This window comes from Lactuca serriola, chromosome 2 (assembly GCF_051521515.1).
Source record: "Lactuca serriola cultivar US96UC23 chromosome 2, Lser_US96UC23_V15, whole genome shotgun sequence".
NCBI classification, from domain to species: Eukaryota; Viridiplantae; Streptophyta; class Magnoliopsida; order Asterales; family Asteraceae; genus Lactuca; species Lactuca serriola.
The window spans coordinates 215,480,149-215,492,652 of NC_136409.1; positions in this window are offsets into that span (position 1 = coordinate 215,480,149).

Sequence of the window (12,504 nt, forward strand, 5' to 3'; positions counted from 1 at the left end):
GCTATGTATATGTCAACATATTTTGAGTTGTGGTTGAGGCTTTACTACTTTGTGCGTGATCCAACAAACCGGGGGCATTCCAACCCAATGGTTGATTGGGCCTGATGGTATTCCATCCCGAGGATGACTGGACCCGTTGTATATCAGCATTCCAACCCGATGGTTGATTGGGCCCGAGGGTATTTCATCCTGAGGATGACTGGACCCGTTGTATGTTGGCATTCCAACCTGAGGTATTCCATCCCGAGGATGACTGGACCCGAAGGTTGAATGGGTATGGGGTATTCCGACTCGATGGTTGATTGGACCTAACATGCTTGTTTGTATATGTTATATGTTTGTGTGCTGGTACTTTGGGGGAAACTCACTAAGCTTTGTGCTTACAGTTTTAGTTTATGGTTTCAGGTAGTTTAGAGGATCGTGGGAAAGCAAAGGCATGATCGTGCACAACTTCCTGTTTTTATGGCCTTGCGTATTGGGAAAACTTTGATTTTGAAATAATGTTTTGGAAACAATGACACTTTTGTAAACAATGATATTAAATGGTTGATTTTGAAAATTTTAAATTTCTTGATATTTTTGGAATGTTACAAAAGAACCATGTCTTGACAAGATATACTTGTCACTTTCTAATACTTGTTTGTAACCACAATTATTTAAGACAATTTCAGACATGAGATTCTTTCTAATCCCCAGTATATATAAAACATTGTTTAGAAACAAACACTTTCCAAAAGTAAAGTAAAGTAAAACATATCCTAAACCTTTGATTGGTTCAGTTGCAACATTTCCAATTTTCACCACAAATCCATCTTCAATTTGTTGACATTTCTTGAACCAACAAAAATCTTTGCAAATATGCTTTGTTGCTCCTAAATCAACCCACCATGCAACATCATCATCCTGCACATAAAATGCTTCAAAAATCACAAAAATATAATTATGCACACGATTAAAATTCTGCATAAAATCATATATCTGACCTTGTTGCTTTCCTGGATCCTTAGATCCATTTGTACCAGCACCATCCTTTTTCAGTTTACGAAGATGACAATATTTCTTGATGTGGCTCGGTTTGTTACAATTCCAACAAACCACATTTGCCTTCTTATTTGAATACTTTTCATCATTTCCTTTAAACTTATTTTTTTTTCCATTAGACTTCTTCAGATTCTTTGAACCTTTTCCTCCTACCATGTTCACAGAAGAGGAACCAACTTGGTTCTTGCCTTTACGATTGTTATCAATCTCTTGAGTTCCTAAGGACTCTTCAATCCATAAATGGCTTCCAAGTTGACTCAAAGTTAATTCCTCCTTATTCTGTTTCAGACTATGTTTAATATCTTTCCAGGAATGAGGCAGTTTGTCAATGATCATAGCCACATAAATGACTTCATCCATTTTCAGATTGTGGTGAGAAAACTGTCCTAGGATCCTTAATATTTCATGGAATTATTCCATAACAGTCATGGAGTCAGTCATCTTGTAACCCATAAAGTTACTGACAAGAAACTTCTTTCTTGAAGCCCCTACATTCATGCACTTGGAATCAAGAAAATCCTACAGTTCTTTTGCAGTTTTAACCTTTAGATAGATATCAAACAGAGAGTCATACATATCATTGAGAATATGACCACAATAGATGTAGTCATTATTGTACAAGTTTGATCTTCACCTTGTTGCCTCTAAAGTTTCATCTTCAACAAATTTTGTCATGGGTGTACTCAGAACATACACCACTTTCATAGTAGTATGAAGAAAGTGCATATTCTTTTTCCATCTACGAAAGTCTTTCCCTTTAAACTTGTTTAAGTTTTCAAACTTGCTTACCATGTCCTTTACATAATTGCCACTTGCTATGATCACAAATTACATCCAATTCCTGTTAGAAATTAGAGATGAAAATAATTTCTTGGATTCTCTGAAATTCATGAAACACTATCAAATTGAAGTATTCTGATGGTACAAAATAGAACAATCAGTTCGATAAAATTTAATGTTTTCAGAAGAGAGAATGTTGGTGAAAATATTCCTCGAGTGTACCAGAAAATGACCAAAAATGGGTATATGGTTTTCTTGTCTGAAAACTGTCACTAAACCAACAAAGTCGTCATTAAAAAAAATACTGATTTTAGGATAGGGGTCAAAATTAGTTCCTTTCCAAAAACCAAATTTCGACCGCAGCCAGGAGCTCTTCCCCTTGGACCCTACCAGGGGTTGTCGCCCCTTGGACCCCGCTCCTAGGGGCGCTGCCCCCGGACCCCCGTTCGTTCAGGGGATTTATTCTTTAATTGCAAGCTAAATCATACACACCTCTGATATTGTTTATTAATCATTCCATTTGAGTAATCTGTTCGATTGGATCTATTGTTAATTGGTATCTAGGCCAAAAAGGTGAAGCTCTGTGTCTTATATGCATCTTCATTTATGCTATAATAGAGCTTGAATCGATTTAATGGTGATTTCAATTTTCATTACCCTCTCTTCTCAGGAACAGCATGCTATGAAGTAGTGGAATATGCAAACTGAAAAAACAAGAGAAAGTCACAATGATTTATTTAAGTACCTTCCATCAATGGATCCCGACATGTTAATTACAAATTCACAATTAACCCTAATCTAATCATTTGTTTCCTTTTTAAAGTGTATGCTAATGGAAGATTATTTGAAAGGATTGGAGAACAAATTACATGTGACTTAGTATTTGGTATTATGCAGGCAGATTTGTCACTAATACATTATGAAGAAGGTGTCTTACAGAATGAAGAACAAATGGTGTCGTCGGTTTGAATTTCAATTGAGCAATCAACTCCATGGCCTCAATCTCATTGGTGCGGTCATACATGGGAATTTTTGAGAAAGAGAACCCACAACTCTGTTCAAAAATTTTGTCTCATTTGTCATTAGATTACATATGGTTTACTCATTTACCATGTTAGGTTTCATGTATTTATTCATAATTTCAAGTAAAAAAATTAGGTTTTGCAGGTGTATTACACTTCTACCCTTTAAGACGTTTGGCAAGATTTTTAGTCTTCTAGCACTGTAAACAGAGTGATTACTCTTATGATACATTTTGGGCCACCTGACATTTACATAGGTTATGACAATTCACTTCTTCTTCTCGGTATGATATAGCAACATACTTTCATTTATTTGTTATAACATCACACTTTCATTTCTTTATACTACAATATTCTACTTTTAGTTTTTCCTTATTAGAACATTGTACTTTAAAAAAAATCACAACTCTCAAGATTCACATAAAATTACTTTGTTAGTATCTTTCTTAATATACCCATCTTTTTTTCAAATTAAATAATCTCTCTCGACAGAAGAAGATGATATAATCAAAACAAACCTCTAAAAGTACAATGTTGTAACGCCCGCAGATTCATGCTCGTCAATTTAAAGGTAATAAACGTTAAAAATGACTTTTTGATAGAAGATTATTTAGAATAAATAACCTTAAACAAAAGTATATGTCACAAGGATTTCGTGCATATAAAGAACGTTGGAATCCGACTTATAACGAAGAAGTTATGAATCATGAAAATTTTACGATTAAACCGACACGACGTCACATAACGTAAAAAAGTGAATTTCTGATGAAATACTTTTTAGCCTTAGAGATCTAAATGAAAGTCGTAGTATACGTTAAACTGAGAGCGTGCATATAGAGAACGTCAAAATCTGACTTCGTTTGAGGAAGTTGTGATTTTTCTAAGATTTGACATAGCAGTATGCAGCCCGAAAATCAAATTTTAGATCGATCGATTATTAGCCGACACAACTTACACGAGAATTAAAGATCTCAGTAATAGGAGCTCAACAATATAAAGACAGTCAAAAACGGACATCGGACGACAAAGTTATGAATTTTTAACGGACTTTAACTGTCTAAGCCTGTTAAAATATAACTTTAAAAATAAAATCAAAACTAGCCGATGAAGTCTAAACAAAAGTTGTAACGACCCAAATTTCACGTCCAAAAATTTCATTTTAAAAAAACATTACTTTAGAGAAACATTAATTGTTAAAAACATTGATTGATTAAACCATAACAAACCGTAAGCCATGTCTAAAAATCAAATCATACAATCATCATAATATCAGAGTATATATCCCAGAGAATCTCGTAAGTGCGGAAATCCGTGTGTGTGCATGATGTGCCGCTACCGCGCCGGCTCCTTCCCCTTCGACGAAGAGGTACCTGAAACCAAAACCATAAACTGTAAGCACAAAGCTTAGTGAGTTCCCCCATCGTACCACATATCATACAAACAATTAACACGCATACTGCCAGGCTATTCTAGGGCGCTTGACTACCCGGTACGGCCGTTCCGGGGTGCCGTCCTACCCGTGTCAAGCCATTCTGGGGTGCTGACTACCCATGTCAAGCCATTCTGGGGTGCTGATTACCCGTGTCAAGCCATTATGGGGTGCTGACTACCCGTGTCAAGCCATTCTGGGGTGCTGACTACCCGTCGGTCCTAACAACCGAACACAGGGGCTGGTCCCCTCATACTACCCCTATCGCGTATAACATAACAAGCCAACATGCAAACATATCATCACATACTGTCAGAGGTATCTGGGGTGTCTGACTACCCTTCGGTCCTAACAACCGAACTCGACTACTATCACATACAACATATCATGCTAGCATATAACATATCAGGTAGTAGCAACCTAGATGATATCACAAAGACAATCATCTATCATACGTCTCCTACTGGTGGGTCGGCATTGTGGCCTTAGACCCACCGCTACTGGAAGGTAACTCACCTCAAATAGGCTGCTGGTCTTTGTGGGAACTGGCTGTCTACTGCTGCTGCTGCTAACGTCCCTCGACTGTAATTCCACAAAACGATCAGTCAAACACGCTAGATGTTCTTAGGGTAAAATGACCCTTTTACCCCTCACCAAGTCAAAGACCAGGTCAAAGTCAACTTCCAGTTGACTGGACTCGCCGAGTCCAGAGAGCAACTCGCCGAGTCCATCTCTCGCTGATCCGGTCCCACTCACCAGGTCCCTCTTTCACTCACTGAGTCACCCCTGACTCGCTATCCGGGACTTTGGGGCCGACTCGAGTACCAACTCGCCGAGTCCTGCGAGCAACTCGCCGAGTTCCTCGAGCAGGTCCTCTGCTTGCTTCCAATCCACACCAAAACACCCCATTCGAGGGTTTGGGGGGGTTTCGGGACTACGTTATACGGTTAATTCCATGCACAGGTACGAAGGGTTGAGCCTTTGACGCTTAAACCCCTCGTGTTCTGTGGATGTTCATATTACTCGCCGAGTTTGAAGAACTACTCGGCGAGTTCCAGGCAATCTTCATAGGACTCGCCGAGTTTGTTCATCCAACTCGCCGAGTCGACGACCATCTTCATAGAACTCGCCGAGTTCCACCTTGGGACTCGCCGAGTCCTTCGACCCACTTCCTGAGTAGGCCAGATCTAGGACATGCAACACTTCCAGACCACAGATCCATGGTCCTAGGGTTCATTTACCACATAAAGTTGTAAACTTTACGTGCATGCATGGCCCTATGAGCTCAAACATGTACTTCCAAGCTATACAAGAGGTCCTATGTTCATTGGGGACTTCCACTACCTCAACCACAGAGACTTTATGCTACTATGAAGTCCAAAAGGTCCACATCCGAAGTTCTTGCAAAACATTAGCCATAAACACATAGAGATTTAGGTTTTTAGGGCTTAAAACCTCTTTTCTTAGGGACAAAAAGGGGACTAACGAGCTAAAGATCAAGTTAGGGTCTTTTCTACCTGAATGGAGGCCTTTCACAGAGTAGATTCCGGATCTCCTTCCCTTCTTGCACTCTTCAATCTTCTACTTCTTCTCCCAAGCCCCAAAACACCTTCAGAATGTTAACAATCACCCACAAGGACACAAAGGAGGCTAGGGTTTCGTTCTACAGGTCTTTGGGAGTGCTCAGGGAAGTGGAGGTTGGGTTAGATCGATTAAATAGGGTGCAAACACCCGGGTTAGGGTTTAAGTCCAAACAGGGTCTACTCGCCGAGTCCATCGGACCTACTCGCCGAGTAGACCGAGTAAATCCCGCGTCTAGTCCCGCTTCTACTCGGCGAGTCAGTCCCTCAACTCGCCGAGTCCAAGGCTAATTGTGCAAAATAAAGAGATTTAATAATCACGAATACATACCAGGAATCAGGTGCTACAAATCTCCCCCACTTATTTAAGACTTTGTCCTCGAAGTCTGCTGCTCGATCCTGAAACAGCTCGGGATAGTGCTCCATCATCTCGTCCACCGGCTCCCAAGTCCACTCCGAACCCTTGCGGTGCTGCCATTGCACCTTCACTAGCTCCACCCTCTTGTTCCTTAAATCCTTCGACTTCCTGTCGAGGATTACGACTGGGCGCTCGATGTAATTCAGGCTGTCATCAACCTGAATATCCTCCAAAAGGCACTATCGCTGAATCGTCCACTAAGCACTTTCGCAGCTGAGAGACATGGAAGGTGCTGTGGATCTGGCTGAGCTCGGCTGGCAGATCCAACCTATACGCCACCTTGCCCACCCGAGCTACAACCCTGAACGGTCCGATGAACCTCGGGCCCAACTTGCCCCGCTTCCTGAATCGGATGACGCCTTTCCAAGGCGACACCTTCAAGAGAACCATATCCCCGACTCGAAACTCCAAGTCGGATCGACGCTTGTCGGCGTAACTTTTCTGCCAACTCTGAGCAGTCTGAAGCCTGCTCCGGACCTGTTGGATCCTCTCGGTCGTCTTGAGCACCACTTCGGTGCTCCCCATGACCCTCTGGCCAACTTCACCCCAGCATATCGGGGTCCTGCACCTCCGTCCGTACAACATCTCGAAGGGAGGGCGGTCGATACTCGCATGATAGCTGTTGTTGTAGGAGAACTCGGCCAGGGGAAGATAGGTATCCCAACTACCACCGAAGTCTAGCACGCACGCCCGCAGCATATCCTCCAAAGTCTGGATGGTCCGCTCGCTCTGACCATCCGTCTGCGGGTGAAAGGCAGTGCTAAAATGCAGACGAGTGCCCAACTCGTCATGGAATCTATTCCAAAATCTGGAAGTAAAACGTACATCCCTGTCTGAGATCACCGATACTGACACCCCATGCCGTGCCACAATCTCCCTGATATAGATGTCGGCCAATTTCTCGGCCGATATGCTCTCCTGAATCGGAATAAAATGAGCACTCTTGGTCAATCTATCCACGATGACCCAAATCGAATCTACTCCACGTGTGGTCCTGGGAAGCTTCGTGATAAAATCCATCGTGATATCTTCCCATTTCCACAGTGGAATATCCAACGGCTGCATCTTGCCATGCGGTCTCTGATGCTCGGCCTTGACCTTCCTGCAAGTCAAATACTGTTCGACGTACCATGCCACATCCCGCTTCATGCAGGGCCACCAGTAATCCAGACGAAGATCCCTATACATCTTCGTCGCCCCGGGATGAATAGAGAATCGGGACTTGTGCGCCTCCTCCATCAAAGTCTGGCGCACACCCCCGTGATACGACACCCATACCCTACGGTGCAAAGTCAATAATCCTCGGCTATCATAGTCAAAGGAGGAAACCTGACCCACCACACACTCGCTCTTCCGATGTTCCTCCTTGATAGCCTCCTGCTGAGCCTCCCGAATTTGCTCCAACAGGGGAGTCACCACGGTCATCCTCAAGCAGACGTCCCTGATTGGCGCCGCCTTGCGGCTGAGCGCATCGGCCACCACGTTGGCCTTCCCCGGGTGGTAAAGGATCTTGCAATCATAATCCTTCACCACATCCAACCACCGACGCTGCCTCATGTTCAGATTTGGCTGATCCATGAGGTACCTCAAACTCTTGTGGTCTGTGTAGATGGTACATCGAACCCCGTAGAGGTAATGTCGCCAAATCTTGAGGGCAAAAACCACCGCCCCCAACTCCAAATCATGCGTCGGGTAGTTCGCCTCGTGAGGCTTGAGCTGCCTCGAAGCGTAGGCAATAACATGCCCCCTCTGCATTAGTACCGCGCCCAAACCAGAAATGGATGCATCACAATAAACCACAAAATCCTCCACGCCCTCTGGCAGGGCTAAGATTGGCGCCTCGCACAATCTCTGTCTCAGCGTCTCAAATGCAGCCTGCTGCTCGGGCCCCCACCGAAAGACCACGGCTTTCTTCGTCAGCTGCGTCAGGGGCACGGCTATCTTGGAGAAATCCTGAATAAATCTCCGATAATAGCCTGCTAATCCCAAGAAGCTCCGAATCTCGGATGGAGACTTTGGAACCTCCCATCTCATCACGGCCTCGACCTTGGCCGGGTCGACCAGAATCCCGTTCTGGTTGACAAGGTGTCCGAGAAATTGCACCTCGCGCAACCAAAACTCACACTTGGAGAACTTGGCATACAAGCTCTCCCTCCTCAGGGTCTCTAACACCTCTCTCAGATGCTCCTCATGTTCCTCCCGAGTCTTGGAATAAACCAAGATATAATCGATAAAGACTATCACAGACCGGTCCAGCATCGGTCTGCATACGCGGTTCATGAGGTCCATGAACGCGGCAGGAGCATTGGTGAGCCCAAACGGCATCACCACGAACTCATAATGGCCATAGCGAGTCCGAAACGCGGTCTTCTGCATATCCTCTTCCCTGACCCTCATCTGATGATAACCCGAACGCAAATCAATCTTGGAGAACCAAGATGCTCCCTGAAGCTGGTCAAAGAGGTCATCAATCCTCGGAAGCGGGTAACGATTCTTCACCGTTACCTTGTTCAGCTCCCGATAATCTATACACATCCGATGCGACCCGTTCTTCTTCTTCACAAATAGAATCGGGGCTCCCCAAGGCGAACTGCTCAGACGAATAAATCCCTTGTCTAGCAGCTCCTGCAGCTGCGTAGAAAACTCCTGCATCTCGGGAGGAGCCAACCCATATGGTGCCTTGGCTATCAGAGCCGCACCAGGAACAAGGTCAATCCTGAACTCCACCTGTCGCTCCGGAGGTATCCCAGGAAGCTCCTCGGGGAAAACATCTGCAAAGTCTCGGACCACCGAAACCTCGCTCACTGTCGCCTTACCCGCCTCCCGGGTATCCATCACATACGCGACATATCCGCGCATCCCTGCTGAAGGTAGCGCCTAGCCCTCGCTGCTGAACATACAGTGGGTCCATACTGGGGCCTCTCACCATGAATCACTAACTCTCCCCCGCTTGGGGTCCTGACTCGCACTAGCTGCTGCGTGCAATCTATCACAGCCCCATCAGGGCTCAGCCAATCCATGCCTATAATCACCTTGTTCCCACGCAACGGTATGGGAACCAAATCTACCAAGTAGCGCTCCTCGAACAAACGCAGCACGCAGTCTCGAAATACCATCGATACCTGCACCGATCGATCATCAGCAATCTCCACCTCCAAAGGGCAACCTAACTCGCCCGATGGCTCATGAAATTTCTTGCTAAGCGCAAGGGAAACGAATGATCGGGATGCACCTGAATCAAATAACACCTGAACTGGGAGGCCGTTCACATGGAACGATCCTAATGCATACATATACATACAGAGCACATATCAATAACATAACATCATAAAAATAAGATAGAGGGAAAGAATCATACCCGTCACCACATCGGGTGCGGCGCGTGCCTCCTCGGTAGTCAGCTGAAATGCTCGGCTCCTCACCACTGGAGCCTCTGACTTGCCCTGCCGGCCATCCATGATCTGTAGGGTCGCTGGAGCTGGCGCCTTCACCGGCGCTGAAACTATCAACTGGGGGCAATTGGCCTTCTTGTGGCCCCTCTGGTTGCAGTGAAAACACAACAACTCTGATGTCTGAATAACTGCTGCCGGAGCAGTGCAATCCCTGCTGAAGTGCCCAGACTTGCCGCACTTGTAGCAACCTGATGATCCCATCCTGCACGCCCCCTCGTGCGGCCTGCCGCATTTCCTGCAGCAGCGCGGTCCTGACTGGCCTTTCGGCCTACCATCTGATCCCTTGGGCTTCTTCCCCGAAGCCCCTCCTGCCTGTCCCTCCTCCAATTTCCGTTTCCGGATGTGCTCCAAATCTATCTCCCTCTCCCTCGCCCTGGCAATCATAGAGTCCAAGGTAGGGCAAACCGAAAAGCTAACATGCTCCCGGATGTCATCTCGTAGCATATCATGGTAACGAGTCCTCCTCATGTCCTCATCACCGGCATACTGGGGCACCAACAAAGCCCTCTCCCGGAACTTGGCGGTGATCTCCGCCACAGTCTCCGTCGTCTGTCTCATGTCAAGAAACTCCCTGGCCAGCTGCTGAAGCTCGACAGTTGGCACAAACTCTACCCTAAACCTGGTCACGAAGTCCGACCAGGTCATTGCCTCGATAGCTGAGGCTCCCAATGAGTCACCCACTGACTCCCACCAATCCCGGGCTCGGTCCCGTAAACATCCTGCTGCATACCTCACCTTCGACCCCTCGGGGCAGAAGCTAGTCAACTGGGCAGACTCGATGTCTGCAATCCATCGCCTGGCAGCAATGGGGTCTTTCACCCCATGGAAATCCGGCGCACCACTGCCCCTGAAGTCCTTGAAGGACAGTGTGCGAGATCCTGACTGGCTAGATGCCATATCACTCCTGAATGCCCGAAGGCGATCTTCCATCAACTCCATGATCCCTTCCTTGATCGACCCAAAGAGAATGGGGGTCGACTTAAGGATGCCTCTGGTAATCTCTGACGCGATGAACTCGCGTAGTCCCTCATCAACCGGCTCGGAACCTGATCCCGAACCTGACCCCTCTCCTGAACCGCCATCTACCGGCCTTGATCGAAGTACCACCATTCTGCAATACATCACAACAATCATTAGTGATACTGATACTCCCTGAGGGAGCACAACTACTTACAAGTTCCCTGGTCTTATCTTGGCCTCCCTTCGTTCGGGTACGGATCCTCTGCTTTCAGTAGTACGGGCCCATACTACCTTCAACATCTATCCGTACCTTCTTCAAGGAATGCCTCGACTCCACCAGATCCCTTTCACTACTGCTGATCACTGCTATACTCATCCTAGGCTTGCCCTAGGGAAATCTATAATTCCACTCTAACCAGTCCTCAACTGCTGCAGTCCTCTTTGTAATGCCAATTAGCCATTACCCGAATACCATCACATGTGACGAGGCTCAGATAATCCTTCGAGTACCCGACTCGTCCCTACAACGGTTGGACTCAAACAAGAGCTGCGCAGTAGGATTAAATCCGACACTCTAAGATTATTCAACCCTGATCACATGTGACGTGACGCATTCGCCTAATGGCTAACTCCCATTATTCAGAGTCCCACGTAGCACGAAGCAAGCAGCATTCAGATAAGGGTAACAATCTCAATTAACTCTATCTACTCTCAGGAACTGAGCTAGCATAAAGTGCTAAGCTCATACTACCAGGCATAACCTAAGCAGGCTATCCTACTTACTGTTTACTCAACAACTAGCATGCAAGTTCTCATACAACTGGAACACATAAAGCAGGCACATAAGGCATCACTCCTAGGTCCTTAGTCCTATTCTAGCATGCTGTTCTACAAAAGCTGATAAACATAACATAAACTTGTATGGGTACTTTGGGGAATACTTACTTGAGCTCCGCCGGTCGCGCACATCACACACTTCGTTCTTTCTCAAAACTCTTTTCTCAATTCTAGAGATCATTTTCTTTTAGAAAATCTTTTATTCCCACGATTTGAGTTCAGACACTCCCGAAGGCGTGTCCGAATCCCTCAAACCAGGGCTCTGATACCAACTTGTAACGACCCAAATTTCACGTCCAAAAATTTCATTTTAAAAAAACATTACTTTAGAGAAACATTAATTGTTAAAAACATTGATTGATCAAACCATAACAAAACGTAAGCCATGTCTAAAAATCAAATCATACAATCATCATAATATCAGAGTATATATCCCAGAGAATCTCGTAAGTGCGGAAATCCGTGCGTGTGCATGATGTGCCGCTACCGCGCCGGCTCCTTCCCCTTCGACGAAGAGGTACCTGAAACCAAAACCATAAACTGTAAGCACAAAGCTTAGTGAGTTCCCCCATCGTACCACATATCATACAAACAATTAACACGCATACTGCCAGGCTATTCTGGGGCGCCTGACTACCCGGTACGGCCGTTCCGGGGTGCCGTCCTACCCGTGTCAAGCCATTCTGGGGTGCTGACTACCCATGTCAAGCCATTCTGGGGTGCTGATTACCCGTGTCAAGCCATTATGGGGTGCTGACTACCCGTGTCAAGCCATTCTGGGGTGCTGACTACCCGTCGGTCCTAACAACCGAACACAGGGGCTGGTCCCCTCATACTACCCCTATCGCGTATAACATAACAAGCCAGCATGCAAACATATCATCACATACTGTCAGAGGTATCTGGGGTGTCTGACTACCCTTCGGTCCTAACAACCGAACTCGACTACTATCACATACAACATATCATGCTAGCATATAACATA